At 45.2% G+C, this 10920-nt stretch overlaps 1 long non-coding RNA gene across 3 annotated transcripts; it reads right to left on the reverse strand.

The window, feature by feature from the left end:
* Nucleotides 1-1710: 1710 nt before the first annotated feature.
* On the reverse strand, nucleotides 1711-9684 carry LOC142728927 (uncharacterized). Of its 3 annotated transcripts, none has more exons than XR_012877871.1 (5): nucleotides 9219-9684; nucleotides 6112-6232; nucleotides 5770-5972; nucleotides 4610-4704; nucleotides 1711-2239 (listed from the first exon to the last, which is right to left on the reverse strand). It is a non-coding gene; the product is annotated as an uncharacterized LOC142728927 (long non-coding RNA). The 3 variants fall into 3 exon arrangements; XR_012877870.1 differs by having other exon boundaries at nucleotides 9204-9684; XR_012877869.1 differs by lacking the exon at nucleotides 9219-9684 and having other exon boundaries at nucleotides 6112-8589.
* Between the last annotated feature and the right edge of the window lie 1236 nt (nucleotides 9685-10920).

Raw genomic sequence — 10920 nt, forward strand, 5'->3', positions numbered from 1 at the left:
ATCTGCCATAGAAAGGGGTAACCTATTCCATATTTTAATTTTTGGGTGAGAATTTTGTAGCGGGTGTCTATCCACGTAGGGTAGTCTCTTCAATCAACCCATCGGGTTGACCACCAGATCATGGGTGCAGGGGATTTAACAGGAGAGTAATGGCTGTTTTTTTTTTTTCATTTCAAAACATTCCATGCAACTAGTTTAATTTCTCGGACAATCCTTTTAAGGAAATATTTATCGGGGCACAATGCACCATTTCTGGGCGCTGTATCCAATGTTTATCTGGACAGTCATCTGGTTATATTTCTGGACTTTGTATGCACTATTTACCTGGATGCTGGGTAATAATTATGTGAATTAGAAACAGGAGGACCTGCAATCTCATCAACATTGTCCTTTCCTCATAAAATGTTCTTCTTGAGACATCTGATGGATTACTCTGAAAATATGGCGTAGGTGCCAATCAAGGTCCAAAGGTTGACATACTCAATGGCCTCCAGGATCTGAATTTTACCTTTTTCTTTCACTAACCCATTTCTCTAGGAGTCATATATAAAGGTTGGGTCTATGGAGCCCAGATGAGCTACATTAGCAACTTTGAAAGAGCAGCCTCAGAGACATTCAGCTCCAGGATGGTCTGTGCCAGATAAGTAGTGGTTCAGAACGCACTGGACGATGTAGGTGCACGAATAGGGTCCCAACCCAATCGTAGTCAAAATAAGTATTTGGCACACAAAGCTGAAGTTTAAAGAAGAAATCTTGATTTTTTTCAAGTGGTTGTAGATGCCAGAGGCTTAGTGCGACGCTTCGGTCATTACATGACCTTCATCAGGCACTGTGCCGTTCTGGTTGCTGGTACATCCAGTAGTTGGTGCTTCGTTCCGAATGGCGGCTGACCGCTGTAGTTGGTGCACTTGAGATTTCTTAAAACTTAAGCTTTGAGTGCCGAATACTTATTTTGGTCTGTGTCAGATGTTAGGGATGAAGTTTACAACTGGCCAGACCACCTATCTTTCCTTCGCTCTGGAAATATAGGACAGTCCACGAGGCAGCACATCATGTCTGGTCAATTCCCCTACTACTCTGTACACTAACACCTTCAAAAGAGAAGAGGAAGGTGCAGATGTGACGTTCAGGTTAGGTTTTTGCAGTATTGAAGTTGTATTGTGCTCCCCTTGGAGCACTGTGCAAAGGCAAAACTCCTTTATTGGCATGATGTGTAGATGGTTGGTACTCTATTTGGGTGTGCAGGCTTAGTTTGTTGTGTGCTCACTTGGCTAGGTCGGCATTAATGAGTGAAATGTATACAGTACCTTAGGAAAATACAGTGTGAGAAAAAGATGTTAACAGGAGCGCTCCCTAGGGTAATACCTTGAAAAAAAATGTAAATTAGTCTTCTCACCTTGTGAACCTCTTGGTTGATAAGAACATCGACTGGATGCAGTTATCTCTCTTTTTGTAGCTTCTTGTTCTTCTGACACGGAGTACAGTATGTCTCAGGCTGGGGGATCTCTTTGCTGGACTTTGTTGTATGGTGGTGTACGTTCGCCCTGATTATGACCTCTGTTTTTGTAGCAGGAAGATGTCTTTCTTGTATGGATGTTACTCCATGGGTTACCCAGCCTACTCATTCTTCAATGAATCAGTGACCATGTCCACAATTGATTACACAGGTATAATATAGATTTTATGAAAGTTCTTTGGAATTAAAACAAATTCTTTTTATGTATTTGTCTATCCATTTTTATTAGAAATACAATAAATACATTGAGGTATGTTTTTATTGACATGTGTTGCTATCAGCCAGACAGGAAAAAAAATATAGAAGGCCTTGGGAATCTGTAGAGGCAGCTGTTCTACAGGAAAGGGAGTGCAGAGACCCTACCAAACAGGACGAGGGGAGGAAGTCCATTGCCGGGCATCTGAAGAGACTTGCCATTAAACACCCAAAACCATTGTACTTCACCGCAGCCCTGCGAATCATGGACAAGGCTTCATTTTCAAAGACTTCTGGACAGTTGTCTTTTAATTCAATGGATCTTAAAAACCCCTTCTGGACAGTGGGGGATGGGAAGGAGGAGGTGTGGACGGATGACGTTCCGGCATTCTTAGATGGACATTAGTGGTTCATATCTGCTGCCTCTTTAGCTTTCAGACCTTGATCTGGCACATCCCTTTCCATGGCTGACGTTCTCGACACCAGGGCTTCCTCCTGCTGATGTTGTACGGTACATTCCCTTCAGTTCTGAAACAAGAATATATAAAATGTCCTAGTGAAGAGTTGCTCTCTTGAAGATATTCCCCGTGACCCACACCAAGACCCTTTGTCTGCCAGGTAGGTAGATAGTGCGTTCTATGTTCAACTAAGATACAAAATTCACAAGTAAATCTGCTCAACTAAGATGCGGTTAACACAAAGGTTTCAAAACGGGGACAGATAGGGCGCCAAGCGATGGTAGAATTTTATTTAAATACGCGTTTCTGGCACGACTTGTCCCTTTATCTGATCTTAACCTGACGATGGGACCAGTCCAGTCCAGAAATACAGTCAAAATAAAATGGGTTTTACTTTACCGTCCACGTGTGAAGTATTTGTGTTACCCGCCGCTTACCAATTTTTAAAGGGGAACTCCAAGAAAAATGTGTCATGCAATCAAAGGCGCAGTGCCCACCCAAACTACATCGCAGGATTTTATAAAAAAAATTAGCTTTTATCTATTTGATTACTCCAATATGTAAAGGCCAATATCACTAACAGCTCCTGGCTCAGCCAGCAGAGGTGGGGTCCGGAGCCGAATGGGACCCAGAGCTGCTGAAGGAGCGGGAAGTACATAAAGGGGATTTGTCCGGGGTCTGAATACATTTTAGGGTTTGGTATTAAAGGGGTTTTCCAGGCATTATAAAAATTGTAATTCAAACTGAAAATTGCACCATTTAGCAAATACCCACCTTCTAATTCTCTGCGGCTCCAGTGCCGGCGGTTCACAATCCCCTGCCGGCCTGTTTACATAGGCTGGACCAGTGATGTCCCGTATCGGCACATGATCGCACTAGTCAATCACTGGTCACAGTGGTCACGTGCCATACTTACTTAGATCACTTCTGCAGGCGATACCCTCCCTCTATACTGTCCTTACTGCAAGGTTTTTATAGTGCGGACAGAATACAGGGAATATCTGGTACACAAAGCGTATTCTCACTAACCCTGCCCCATGACAAGCCATGCCCAATGAGCCACGTTCTGTCAAAGGTACGCCCTGTCAAGTCCTGTCTCAATCCATCTGAAACCGAAGTGTCCCTAGAAAGAAATTCCAAATATTGTCAACTATGCTATATTAGGGTATAGTATGAAGAATCAGTGCAGTAGGGTCTATATACTACTATATACACAAAGCTGCCATGTGCCGAACATTGCAAAACACCCTTTTCATAAAAGAGCGTTAATTCCAGTCCTGCAGTCACCCTGATGACCTTATACTGTGCCAGTACTTGAGGTAGGTGTGCCCCTTTACATATTACTTGCAGCCAGAATTGGCACCGGGATTATCAGCTCATTGACAAATTCTTGAGGTCACATTTGTGTCTTGGTGTCACTAGTCTGAACCAATCCTACGCCACTTGATCTTTATAGAATTTTCAGAAAAAAAAATACCCCTAGCAATAAATACTGCATGTAAATAATATTCTCATTACAGTACAACAACAAATAAATGGAAAAAGCGCCATATCCCTATTAGGTCCCGTGGACATCATAGAGGTGGTCCTTGACTTCCAGTCCTGCAGTCACCATGAAGACTTTGTGCTGTCAGTGCAGGCAGAATAAAGCTGACATGGTGACAATGTAATGTTTTATATGTACTACTACTCCCTGTACTGACTGATAGTAGAGAGAATGGACTAAGCTGAAGGATTCCCGACTCTTATCAATTCTTTAAATAGGGAATATGCCCTGAATACTAACCCCAAATTTATATTACATTTATAGTAGGGCAGATTTACTATTCAAATTGAGCCAGAATTATGGCGTACATGTTGTGCGCCATATTTATTAATTGTTTTAGACACATTTTGCGGCGTGCTTGACAAGGGGTGTGGCCTAGAATAAAGGGGCGTGTCTTAAACTAAGCCAACCAAGAGGTGGTATAAGGAAGAGAAAAGTGTCTAACATGTCTAGTAAAATCTATCATACATCGTGCACCACTGTGATAAATTTGGCGCAATTTCTGACTTCCTTGTATCAGTTTACACTGTGTAAAACTCAGATAGTTTTAGGCCCCATGCACACTAACTTATTTTTGCGGCAGCAATTCACCCGCAAATCTGCAGGTGAATTGCGACCCCATTCATTTCAATGGGCCCATGCACACGACCTTGGTTTCCACGGTCCGTGCATTGCCCAGGAACCTGGTCCGCAAAAACAACGGACATGTCTTATTACGGTCGTGTTTTGCGGTACAGGCTCATAGAAAATAATGCACGCGGTCATATGCACGGCCTGCGATTTGAGGGCGGCCGTGGGTGACACTCCGCGGACGTACGAGCCGTAAGTCACGGTCAATGCACCTCACTACGGTCGTGTGCATGAGGCCTTAGTAAATCTGCCCCATGGTAATACCAGTGACAGCCCGCTCTTTCCCGGTGGGGTACAGTCCTCCGCACATCTTCATCCACGTCTCATCTTGTATGTGCCGGTTACTTTTCTCCTTATACCTGAGAAGTAACAAAAATAACATCAGAAACTAAAAAAACACAATTCCAAGTATTTCTCCCCATTTCTAAAAATAACATTTCCTGCAGGTGAATAATGGAAAATATAAAGATATAAATATATTCAGGCCTATGTGTCTGTCCAGGGGGTCAGTGAGGGTCCTGCCTGTTATATGTGGGGAGGTCGTGCTGCACAATAACGGAGGGGAAAATGTCTGTACATCAATATATATTTGTCTCTAGGAGCCCCTACAAAGTCTCAGTGAGGGCCCTGTCTGTTATACGTGGGGAGCTTGTATACAGCGTTAGTAACAGGCATGTCACACCACTATAGATATTTTGGGTGCGGGTTCTTCGACCTCACTGTCCATAGTTTAATTAAACACCTTAAGAAAATCAATTATCACCAAGAAGTTTTATTTAAAGGGGTACTCCCATCTTACTATTTCTCTGGGACTCACACCTATGTGGAAAACGGAGGTCTCTCCCTGACCCTGTCCTGCTTTGTTCCCAGATCCCTGTCCCGTCTAATGGCTGCTGATTCCAGGTGGAGAATGACTTCGGAAAGGCCTCGCACGTCCCTCTCTCTATTCTGTTCTATGGAAGTTTCGGAAACAGCTGAGCGCTGTTGAACTATTTGTGTAACTCCCATAGTACAGAACGGAGAGAGCTGCGTGCATGCGCATAGGTGGATATCACATAAACGTTTGAGATGGAGAAAACCCTCTAAAGAGATTATTTCATTAAAGGGGTTGTACATAATTAGAAAAATAGAGCTGATATCTTCCAAAAACAGAGCCACACCTGTCCACAGGTGATGTGCGGTGTGTGGACAGCTTAGCCCTATACATTTCAATACAGAAAAGCTGCAATACCACACACAGCCTCTGGACAGAGGTGGCGCAGAGCTTCCATTTGGGTCATAGAGAGGGTCTCCAGCGTGATACCCCCTCTATGATATCTAAATACCCTTATAGGGCATTTCAGGTGTAACCAGAAGTTAAGGTGATACAAAAAAATATTCCATACATGAGATTTCCTTAATGGAGATATTGTAACAATAATTACTGAAAATATGTAATTGACTTTTTCCTCCATTGTAGGAATAGAACCCGAGAAGCCACGTTTTGGACTACGGAACAGTCGATCCTCCGGATGAAATGCTGTGTGGTTGGAGCGTAGTCCCAGGAGCGCTGGTGTTGATGTGCTGATCCATGTTCTTCTTATCTGGAGCTTGTATACAGAACACGCGATCCTTCTGGTCCGACCTACTAACATATATAAGCACAGCCTAAGCACACACGTAATGATATATAATAACATAACATTAACATAACATTACTATGTATCAGCCCTGATACGTCAGTCTCATCATATTTCTGGGGTCCCCGCACACAGGATATACGTTACCTCCTGTGATGATGTCACTTCCCTGTATTTCCTGTATGACATGGCTGCTCTTCCTCTTCCCGTTTCCCTTTCTGATGTATTTCCTCTTCCTGTGTGATAAGACGTGTGCTGTTGCCTCCTGCTGTGTATAACACGAGATGTAACATGTCTTATAAAACATGTCAATAATAATCGCAGAAAGCGAAAAACATTTTGTTTATTTCCATTCACATCAATGGTTATTTGTTTGCAGCCGTTTTTCTGAGCCGTACTTGTCTGTTTTTAGAATCAACTACAGGGAGATTTGAGATGTGGTTTGAGAATTTCTTTCCTATGTAAACGCCACCAATAAGGACAGCTAAGAAGCCTCAGTTATCAGCGAGCGACCCCATCATTAGACTAAGCAGAGTGCCCCCATACAGTGCCAGCAGAGTATTGTCCCTTAAACAGTGCCAGTATACTGCCCCCTCATAAACAACACTACCAGCAGAGACCCCTCAATAAACCATATTGCCAGCAAAGTGCCTCCAATAATTAGTGCCAGCAGACTGCCCCCAATAACCACTACAAGCAGAGTTCCCCCTCACAAATAGTCCCAGCAGAGTGCCTTCCTTTATGCAGCTACATCATGTAAGATCTTCCCTAGTTTGGAAGTCTCCAGGACAATCTGGGAGAGAAGACAAGTGTGATGTAACCTGGTTGCAGTGTGTAAATGTAGCCTGAAACATCACGTGTAGCCCCTAAGTCTATGTTCACATGTTACATATTTATTGCAGATTTCCATGGTCAAATTGACACATAAAGTATGAATGTGAATAGGGTTCTAGAAAACTGCATAAACTTGCAGCAGTAACAATCTGCAGTAGATTGTAATGCAAAGGATGCACAGCCAAATATGCTGCAAAAGCCACATGTAATATATGGAGAAATATTAGGCCTAGTTCACACAGAGTTTTTTTGGAGCGTTTTTTTAAGTGGAAAACGCATCGAAAACCGCACCAAAAAACGTCCGAAAACTAATCTTATTGATTTCAATGGGATGCAGAGGCGTTTTTCCCACGAGAAAAAAACACTCACAGGAAAAAGCAGCGTCAAGCCCTTTCTTCAAGCGTTTCCGTCTCTGACCTCCCATTGCCATCAATGGGAGGCAAAGAAAATGGTTTTCGCAGCATTTTTGCCTGCGGTGCTCAATGGCTGTGGTCGAAAAATGCGTAAAAAAAGCGGCAGAAGGAATTTTGAGGCAGATTTTTCCACCTGCAAAAAACTTGGTGTGTAAACAGGGACTTCGTGTCCACATGTGACCTACTCTATCCAATCACAGCTGTAATTCCAGCCAAGGCTGCCTAAGATTATGTTCACACCCCCCACTTCTCCTGCGGTTTGGCCGCTGCAGCCCGATGAGGAGGCATTATAAGTAGAAATTGTGGATATAAAGAACATGCAGAGGTTTCTGTGTGACAGTCTAAGGGCATGACCAGACGTGGCGGAGTTCTGCATACACTGTCCGCATCAATGCCGCACATAATCTGCGTTGCAGATTCTGTCGCGGCTTTGCCTAAAATGGGCATTAAATTGATGCGGACTGGCCGTTGCGTATTGAGGGGGAAAGGGCTTCCCTTCTCTCTATCAGTGCAGGATACAGAGAAGGGACAGCCCTTTCCCTAGTAAAAGAAAAATAAATTCATACTTACCCGGCCGTTGTCTTGGTGACGCGTCCCTCTTTCGACATCCAGCCCGACCTCCCTGTATGACGCGGCAGTTCATGTGACCGCTGCAGCCTGTGATTGGCCTGTGATTGGCTGCAGCCGTCACTTGGACTGAAACGTAATCCCGGGAGGCCGGACTGGAGGAAGAAGCAGGGAGTTATGGGTAAGTATGAACTTCTATTTTTTTTACAGGCTGATGTATATTGTGATCGGATGTCACTGTCCAGGGTGCTGAAACAGTTACTGCCAATCGTTTAACTCTTTCAGTACCCTGGACAGTGACTATTTACTGACATCGCCTATTAACGCTCCTGTAATTACGGGTGCACACACGTAATCACCCGTAATTACGGGAGCCCCATTGACTTCCTCAGTCTGGCTGTAGATCTAGAGATACATAGGTTTAGCCAGAATGAAGAACTATCATGTTAGTAAAACCAGTACGCTCCGCAGCACACATAACATCTGCGGACTTCATTGCGGAATTTTCACTCTCCATTGAAGTCAATGGAGAAATTCCGCAATGAGTCCGCAACAAGTCCGCTACACGTCCGCAACAGCCAGTGTTTGCTGCGGACACCAAATTCCGCACCACAGCCTATGCTCCGCAGAATTGTCCGCAACGTGTAAACGAACCCAACTAAAAAGCTGTGGAAAGCAATGGAGAAACGTGTACGCTGCGGATTTCCGCTGCAGACTATCCGCAGCGGAATTGCAGAGCAATTCCGCCACGTCTGGTCATGCCCTAAGGCTCTGTTCACATCTGCATTGGGGTCCCGTTCTGACGTTCCCGTCAGAGGTTTCCGTCAGAACAGGACCCTGAGCAGACACAAACTGACACCGACGGAAACCAGGGGTTTCCGTTTCCATCACCATTGATTTCAGTAGTCGACTAAGCTATTGCTTCCGGCAAAACGAAGGGTCCGGAGCACAAAAGAGACAAACGGAAACCACGGGCACCGGCTCCGTCACCATTGAAATCAATGGTGATGGAAACGGAAACCCCTGGTTTTCGTCGGTGTCTGCTCAGTGTCCCGTTCTAACGGAAACCTCCGACGGAACGTCAGAACGGGACCCCAACGCAGATGTGAACAGAGCCTAATATGGATGAGAAAGGGGAGGTGGGACTACTCATTTATTATGCCCTGATACTGAACTGGTATTACTAGTATTATACCCTGTTTTATGAACTCTACCCGCTGGAGTACCCCAAAGATGCTTGTACCACTGATCGAGGTGCTATGTGTTTTGTAGTAAAATTAAATTGGTATTTGATTATTTTTTTTACAGTTAATATTTATTAAAAATTCTGTTTTAAAGTTTTTTGCCTGGCAGTGATAGTTTGATATTTGTCCAAAACCTATTTAGTTCCATTTTTCATGGATATTATGAGGTGGGACGACTCACCTAACCAGTATGTACCTGACGGGAGCTGCATGCGTCCATCTCATCAAGTCTCCGATCTCCTGGCAGCTCCACTTTCTACAGATCCTACAATGAAAATCTATGCAAAAAGTTTACACCAAAAAAACAGAAAATTCTACTGTGGAACCAGGATTGTTGTTGTGTGGCAGGGCTGCACCTCGCCCTTCTGCTGCCGGAGGTAAACAGTGAAATAGCGCCACCACCTGCATCACCATAGAGTGGCCATGTGGGGTAGAGAAAAGATAGCAAAGAAAATATAGAAAACCTTTATGTTTACATGTAGTAGAAATCTATTTAATACAAGTGAATAATATTTATAAAAATCGTAATCACATAGAAGTCTATGGGGTCGGGTAATACCCGGCCATCACCGGGATGTGTCCCGAGTGATGGCCGGGTTTTCCGGCGCTTGCGCTCTATCTCCTCCTCCTCACAGCGCAGAGTGCATGTGAGGAGGAGGAGTTGATGCCATTCTGACGAATGGCATCGCTGTACACTGTGTTGCAGGGCCGGGGTGTACAGCAGGTGGAAGGGAGCGCTGCGCTGGCTCCCTTCCCCTGCTTGTTTTAAAAGCACCCTGGCCCGGCAACACCTTCGATGGCGCCGCTAGCAGCTGCTGCGGCTGCTACTACTGCAGCGACGCCACTATCGCAGAGCAGGGAGGTATCTCCCCGCTCTGCTATGTGCTAGCCGCACTTTAGCTCCTTGAAGGAGCGGAATCCCCGTGTTTTCGGGGATTCCGCTCCTGGACAGAGCGCTTGATGTCTCTGTCCATATCTGGGCAGTGACATCAGGGGAAACTCCTGAAGCGGAATCCCCGAACACATGGGGATTCCCCTTCAGGAGTTGCCGCTGATGTCACTGTCCAGATCTGTACGGCCCGGATGCAAAACTTTATGCAAACCGGCCGGGCAGAATGGCCGATTTTACCGGCCGGCACTCGGGCTCGGGCGCGACCCGGTCGTGTGAATCCCGCCTTAGGCCTCATTCACACGACAGGGTCCGAGTGTCGGCCGGGAAAATCGGCCGTTTTTGGCCGATTTTCCTGGCCGGTTTGCATCCGTTCCGATTCCGTTCCGGGCCGTGTTGCTGTTTTTACCGGCCGATTTGGACCCGATTTGCACCCGTTTTTTTCCCTGACTGTTTTTTAATCGGATTAATTTTTTGCACTTTACTTATTTTTTTATTATTAGGTTCTGTCCCTCAAAGGTCAAAAAAGACCTTTTTGGAACTTTTAATATTTTTTTTCTTTCTTTTACACCATCTTTTCCACTGTAACTGGAGTTGCACAGCAGCCCCAGTTACAGGGGAAATCAGCCCTCTCACAGTGACGATTGTCACTAATAGGATTGTGCTAGGTCTAGTAAGACCCAGCAGCAGTCTGTCACTAACGGCACCCGGCGATCATGTGACCAGTCACATGATCACCGGGAGGAATAGAGACAGCACCGCTGCTGTCTCTATTTCTATACACAGCGTTCATTGAGCGTTGTGTAAAAAGACATCGTAGAAGACAGAAGCAGTGAAAGCTGCTTCTATCCTCTCCTCAGGGTCCCCGGCAGTCACGGACAGCCGGAGACCCGACATTCAGCTGCCCGATCGCGCGGGCAGCAAGTTAAAACCCGAGCCGTAAAAAGTCTATGGCTCGGGTTTTAACGACCCTGACCGCTGGCTGTGTTTTTACGGCTCGGGAACCGTA

Source organism: Rhinoderma darwinii, unplaced genomic scaffold, assembly GCF_050947455.1.
Source record: "Rhinoderma darwinii isolate aRhiDar2 unplaced genomic scaffold, aRhiDar2.hap1 Scaffold_70, whole genome shotgun sequence".
Taxonomy (NCBI): Eukaryota; Metazoa; Chordata; class Amphibia; order Anura; family Rhinodermatidae; genus Rhinoderma; species Rhinoderma darwinii.